A 7,297-nucleotide genomic window follows, 5' to 3' on the forward strand; every position below is an offset into this window, starting at 1 on the left:
AGATCAATATCTCTTATAAACATGGACACAAAAGTACTCAACAAAATACTAGCAAACAAAGTTTGGCAACATATGAACAGGGATTACAAAAGGGCATGAGGAAACGTTTGGGGGTGATGTCTATGTTCATTATCTTTATTGTAGTGATGGTTTCATGAGTTATAAATATGTCAAACTATAAGTTTAAATATATGCAGTTTATTTTAAGAAAATAGTGCCTCAGTAAAGCTGTTTAAGAGGTACATTCATGGGAAAAAACTCATTGCGGCATTCGGCAAGAGTAGTTGTGGATTTTTTTTTTCTTTCTCTCTTTTTTTATCCTATACTGTGGAAGAGTTGTGTCTGATTAGATTTATTTCTGCTTTGAATATTTTAAAGAAGTCCCTGGTAAACGAAAGGATGTGGAATTTTCTCAGTAGGAAGACTTGACAACTAATTCAAAATATTTCATAGTTTAAGACTATTTAAAATTGCGATTCCTTCTTGAATCTACTTTGATACGTCATATTGTTCTATTAATTTGTCCATTACATCTAAATATTTAAATGTATTTGGCCACATTCTTTCCACTTGTGTAGAGGCTGCTCCCTCTTCGTCCTAATTTGCGTGACTGGCCTCTTCTCATAGTTTCAGGTCTCTGTTTCAACCCTGGTTCCTCAGATATTGCTGAAAGTCCCACTACTTCATCCCACACCGTGCGGGAGAACCCACAGGAGGTCTCTGCAGAGGCCAGAGAAGGACCGCGCGCCTCTCGGGAGGCAGCCACCTGAATCAGGGGCGGGTTTTAGAACATCGTTTCTCTAGCGCCTCTAAAATGTGGCAAGTTTTCCTTTCGCAAGGGGGCGACATTTAAACTGACTTCAAAAAAAATCTCTCAACATAAAGACGCGTTTTCAGCGTCAAATTGCCGAGAACCAACTGAAAACCAATGGAAGAGTGAGGGTCGTCTCACGCTAAAATAACAGAGACGTCCCGGCACTGCCTGACCAGAGAGCAAAATTCCTTGACATTTGTGCCCTGTCGCACCCACCTCGTTCACTGTGCTCACCCAACCCACTAAAAGAGGGTCAGAAAGACCAGGGCTGGCGCTTTTCCCTGTTCCCACACCTGTGTGCCTGTCTGGCCAAGGACTTCTAAAGTACGAGCGGTTGGATGCAGGGGGCTGGCGCCGACCCCACTTACTGAATCAATCACACCACAGTGGAGATCTCTGGAGTGCTCAGATGCTATAATTTGGAATCTGAGAGCTGGGACAGTGATGTCTGGGAAAAGCGAACCGGAGCGTGAAAAAGGAACTTACAACCACGAAGGGATTCGAACCCTCAATCTTCTGATCCGAAGTCAGACGCCTTATCCATTAGGCCACGTGGTCCTCTAGGCTTCCAGCTGTGAAAAATTTTACAAGTGTTGAGAATCTGGACTATTTCTGTATTATTTAGTATTGATATAATTCTTACGAAGAGACGTCTTCCTCATTAATCTTATTTAAAAGATGGTGTCATTGATACAAAAGCCAAGTAACTTCTCCAAGAAATTACGGTAAGAGGCTAAGGCAAAACGGAAATTCCGCTTTTCTCCAAACTCCTGCCCTTAGTTTGACACCAAATTTCTTCTCTGAACAAAATTTTACACTTGCATTGTGATGCCTCTCTCAGCCGATTGCATTAACCTGTAAAGAAATAGAAGGAGAAAAGGACTGAATGTCCCTCTGTAATCACGGCTACAAACGCTCGGTTTACCTTCAGAATGGATACAGAGTCAGAATTAAGACCCTCCGGGAATAAATGAAAATCACAAGAAAGACCCCCTCCTGCCACCCTCTCAGCTGGGTGCCCAATCCTGCCAAGACTGCTTCAATTAGGATTGAATCGAGAAGCGTCTTCCTAGGCCTGGCCTCTCTTGGAAACCACGATGAATAGACCCGCTGAGTACCCTCCAGGGAGACCTTTGTTAAAAAGCCCAACAGATGCACTTAGCGAGCAATTAGAAAATGGCCCTCCTCTTGTGCAGCCACTGGGTTGCGGTGTTGTGTGGCTCAGAGGTAAGGAGCCAGACTTCAGGCTAGAAAGGCGGGGTTTTGAGTCAATTTGCGGTGCTCGTGTATTTTCTTTCCGGCACCTCATTTTCCCCAGCCGCCCTCATCTCAGTGGATCCCGATCCCCCACTAGCGATGGCGCGGGCGAGGAGAGCACACGGGTGGTGGGAAGGTGCGCTCGAGGCTGGCCGGGTTACTCAGCACCGCCTGCTTTGGACACTCTTCCTGGGGGTGCTGTGGGCGTGGTGAAAGCAACCCGGTTGGAACCCGAGGCATCTGGGGGACTTCATCCCCCATTATTAGGAACTGGGAGGGTCGGATTTTGGTCTTTATCCAACCTGCCTTCTCAGCACATTCTGGCTCCCGGCCCCCCAAAGTCGGTTACATAGGTTTTGCACAATTTAGAGGTGCTGGAGAAACAGTGTTTTCTCAAAAGCTCTTCTGAGCAGCGACTGAACCCTGAGGAGGCTGAGCTCTTTCTCTTGCTTTCCAGGAAAGCACCATCCCGGTTCTCTGGGGCACATGAGGTCAAAGTGACAGACTGTCTGGGGTCTATCCTTAACCCAGCCTTCAGTAAGCATTCCAGGAACTGAAATCTAAAAGATGCGAAAGGTTAACCAAAAAAACCGAAAAAAAACAAAAAACGCAGAAGAAGAGTATTCCAGAAGGTGGATCAGAATGTGCAATGGTGTAAAGAATTTTGCCCAATTAATTTGAAATTTTAAATGAAACAGCAATTTTGCAAAAAAAAAAAAAAAATCAAAATTTTGCTAAAGAAGAAATAGCAAATATGAATAGTCCTAAACCATTAAATGTATTGAATAAATAGTCAAAATTTTTTCCACAGAGAAACTCCAAACCCAGATATTTTAATCTGGAAGTTCTATAAAACATTCCAGAGACAATAATTTCAACTGGACACAAATACTTCCAAATATAGTAACAGAGGGAAGCCTCTCCATCTCATTTTATAAGCCTACTTGCATCCTAATATCAAAACCAGCATATCAAGAAATTAAAGGAAAAAAGTTTTGTTCACCTCCGTACAGGCAGAAAAAAGAATTTAATAAATTTCAGTGTCCACTAATGGTACAACAATTTGGAAATAGAAGGAAACTTCTTTAACCTGATTTTTAAAATACAAAAATAATCTGCAGAAAACATAATACTTAAGGGCAAAAAATTCAAAACATTCTGTTTGAAATTGGGAACACGTGGAGTAAACCAGGAACTGCCACTTCCATTCCCTACTAGACAAAAGGAGAGTAAAAAAAGGTGTAAGGAAGAAAGAAAGGAAGAAACAGAAATGTCTTTTTTTTTTAAACAGATCGTATGCTTGTGTATAAAGATCAACCAAAAAAAACGTATTATAGTGTCAGTTTTAACACATTTTCATGACAGCTATAAAAATTTACAAAAACAATTATATGCAATAAAGAAAAACCTAGAAATCACACGGAATGAGATGTTAACATAATATTTCAATAACAAGAAAACATTCCAAAACAAATACAACATGGTATCATCTATAGAAACCACAAACTAAGCATACTAAATAATCTATTGTTTTACGGATACATATATAAGTAGTAAAGCTATTAAGTAAAATCAAGGGAATGATTATCACAAGCATTAATACTGTGGTTGTCTTAGATGAGAGAGAGGTGTAAAGTGGATTGGGGCAAATGGAACTTCTAAAATAATGGCAATGTTCTCTTTCCTAATTGGTGACTGTTTTTCTTTTTAAAGCAAACTACTTTTTTTAATTGAAGTGTAACACACATTCAGGAAAGTGCCCAAACATGAGCATATATAGAATACTTATATTTATGTAGGTATATATCTGAATATATGTGTATTAATGTATCACTGAATATTTACAAAGAGAACATATCTATGAACTCTCACTCAGATCTTTTGTTCCAACTTATTGCCACTATTTCCATCAAATGGGATCCAGAATTAAGTTTTGTCACTTAGGCTGTCTGTGTCAAGAAATAGAACATTACCAGCACACCAGAAGCCCCTCTCACGTGCCTCCTAATGACTTTCCTCATAAGGGTAACCAGTCTTTTGACTCTGATATCATCTATTAGGTTTGCACATTTTAATAACATATAAATAGAATTATACAATAAATACTCTTTTATGCCTGGCTACTTTTGTGCAGCACTATGAGATTCATCCATGTTTTTGCATTTAACAATATTTTTTGTTGCCATATATATAGTCATATTGTATGAATATGCCACAATTTATCCATTCTAGTGGTGGATGTATGGGTTGTTTCCAGTTTGGGGATATCATGAATAGGGCTGTTAGGAACACTGTTGTATATGCTTTTTTGTGGACTTGTGCACAAATTCCTATTGAGTATTGTAATTAAGAGGTTGACTCCATTTTTGATATTTACTGACAGCTTTCAAGACCCATCACTCTCACTCACATTTAAGCCAGCCCATAAGAAAGTGTTTAAGCTTTCTCAGAGGAAAGATCAAACCACACTAGTCCTGGTTCTCAGGAATCTTCACCCCCCAGCCCACCCTCTAACCCAATAAAAGCCAAAGCCCATCACCCTTCCTTGCTCTTCCAAGCTGTTTTTGGACTTACCTGTGAGCCTCCCCTGCTCTCCCCAGAAAGCATCATTATGTGAGTGATAAATATTTTCATATCCTCTTGGTGCATGTGTAGCATTATCAGTCTTGCCATTCGAATCATTTGGGTACAGTGACCATTTCATTTCAGTTGAATGACTGCAAGACAGATGTGTACTTAGGAGTGGACTTAACTGAGTCACAGCAAGTGACTTTACTACAAACACTTTTGCAAGCAGCATATGTGATTTCCATATATCTGGAATTACATGTAAAAGAAATGGCCAAACTGAAAATGGGAAAAAATATACAACAAACTAGATAAAAAGATAGATGAAAAACAGTTATCTAGAACCCAACAAACTCAGCTGTTGAATCCAAGACTCTATTTCAACACTATAGAAATGCTAGTGCCAGTGGGGCTAATGAAATATTTTTTATGTTGAATTCAGGTTTTCTTTTATTTATGGAAAGTTTTTTTTAATTGAAGTATATTTGACCTACAACACTATATTAGTTTCAATTGCACAATGTAGTGATTTGATATTTTCATTACGAAATGATTACCATGATAACTCGAGTTACCATCTGTCACCATACAAAGATATTGCAATATTATTGACTATATTCCCCATGCTGTACATTTCACCTCCATGACTCATTCATTTTGTAACTGGAATTTTGTACCTCTTAATCTCCCTATTTCACTCATCCTTCCACTACCCTCCCCTCTGACAGCCATGGTCAATCCATGTTGTCGCAAATGGCAAGAATGTGCGTATTCGACACCTCTCTGAACCCCTCCCGGGACAACCATCCCGTATTTCCCCAGAAAACGACCCTCGCAAGCTCACTTGCCTTTTTGTGATGGGAAGAAGACAGTTGCGGACGTTTAAACTAATTTTTAGGGTTCTGACTTTTCCGGGGTTGGGAGGAGGCAGGGGGTACTGTAGTACTGTTATCGGACAATTTCTTCATCCCTTCCCAAGGATACAGAAATATGCAAAGGAGACCCTACTGGGATTCGAATCCAGGATCTATCCTATTTACAAGGCAGGCACTTTAACCAACTAACCCACAGAGCCTAGCAATGAGTGGGTTTCAAAAGTAACTTTATTGAATTCGTCATTTTTCTTTGTTCTTTTGAGAAATATCCTCATATCTTCTTTTTCTGTCTTATTCATATGCAGTTTGTGCACATTTCAGTGACTGAACAAAGGGCTTGACAATGTGATGATTACTATGCCTCACAGCAACACAGAAGCTAAAATGATGCCACAGACACCAGGTCTGAGTCCAGACTTTGAGTGAAAATATTGTAATACCTTACATTTCTGTAGTACTTTAGAATGTGCCAAAATCTTCTGAATTTATTTCCTCTTTGAACACCAGTGACAACCCCAAATGCTGAGCATATTATCGTCTTTCATATTCAACTCCAAAAATGTTTAAGGACTTGTTCAAGTTTGTTCAGATAGCGAACCACTGGAGTTAAGACGAAGTCATTTTCTGATGCTAATTCAATCACATTGTCAGTACAGCATTTTCGCAGTGCTGCAGAAACAAACGACCCCAAGAATAAAAGTGGCTTACCGTAACAGATACACTGTTCCTGCTATTTGTCCATCATGACTCCACCCAGGATAACGGAGCCACCTCAACCTGAAACACTGATGGCCTCTTGACAGAGGAAGAAAAAAGAAATGGCAAATCAAGGACTGTTTCTTGTTTTGTGCCCAAAAGTAACATGTCAAGTCTGCTCACATTTCATTATCCAGAGTGAAGTAAATGAGTCAAATCTGATATCTGTGGAGTGGGGCAGTATAATCTTACCCCAGGAAGAGGCAGTAAATACTTTTGAATAATAATAATTTATCACAACTACCATCCAATATTGTTTCTCATTTGCCAAACTCGGGATTGTTCTTTTTTCTTTTAAAAAATTTCTTTATTTGTTCATTTCCTCCTTGTCTGTGTTGAAAATGTTCAATTTTGTGGCTTTTAAGCTCATAGTTTGGGAAACATGAGTATCAATTTTGGTAAAGATAAGCTGCGCTAGTGTGGGCGCTGTGGAAATTCAGTCAATATAATCTATTGTTGCTATGTATTTGGGATGAGGAGTAGGAGAAAGGATGAAAGATGAAATTGCAGTTAATTAAGATGAGTAAGAACAAGGTAGTTCTTGACAGCAGTCTCCTGTATACCCAGATAACACTCATCTGGGACTTTGATTGACAACTTTGCATATGGCTAATAGTAAACACCACCACAATCAAGATGGAACATTTCATCACACCCCAGAATTCCCCCCACAATAACTCATTTTTACTACTGTATTCTAGTTGTTGAATAAACACAGTACATTTTATTCTGTGAACGGACATTTGGGTTGTTTCCCATTTGAGCTTTTATAAGCATTGATGGTTTTCCCCCACCTTACCCACTTAAACACTGCATCTGAACATGCACCAACAAAACAAACTTATTATCAACTTCCAACCAAACCACCCAGGATCAGTTTAACAAACTTAACATCTTACTGACCCCTTCCCTTGCATTCAAATTCTAATTCCACCCCTTGAATTCACTTCCCTTCACTGATCAAGTTTGTCATTTCAAAGAAATTATTCCCCTCCTGAAGTCATCCTACCATCTTAATATCCTAATA

General features: G+C 39.4%; 1 non-coding gene across 1 annotated transcript; it reads right to left on the bottom strand.

Annotated features, from left to right (window-relative positions):
* Positions 1–1,299: 1,299 nt before the first annotated feature.
* Positions 1,300–1,372, bottom strand: TRNAR-UCG. The gene has a single exon. It is a non-coding gene; the product is annotated as a tRNA-Arg (tRNA).
* Positions 1,373–7,297: the final 5,925 nt, after the last annotated feature.

The sequence above is a fragment of the Balaenoptera musculus genome, chromosome 11 (genome assembly GCF_009873245.2).
Source record: "Balaenoptera musculus isolate JJ_BM4_2016_0621 chromosome 11, mBalMus1.pri.v3, whole genome shotgun sequence".
Classification (NCBI taxonomy): Eukaryota; Metazoa; Chordata; class Mammalia; order Artiodactyla; family Balaenopteridae; genus Balaenoptera; species Balaenoptera musculus.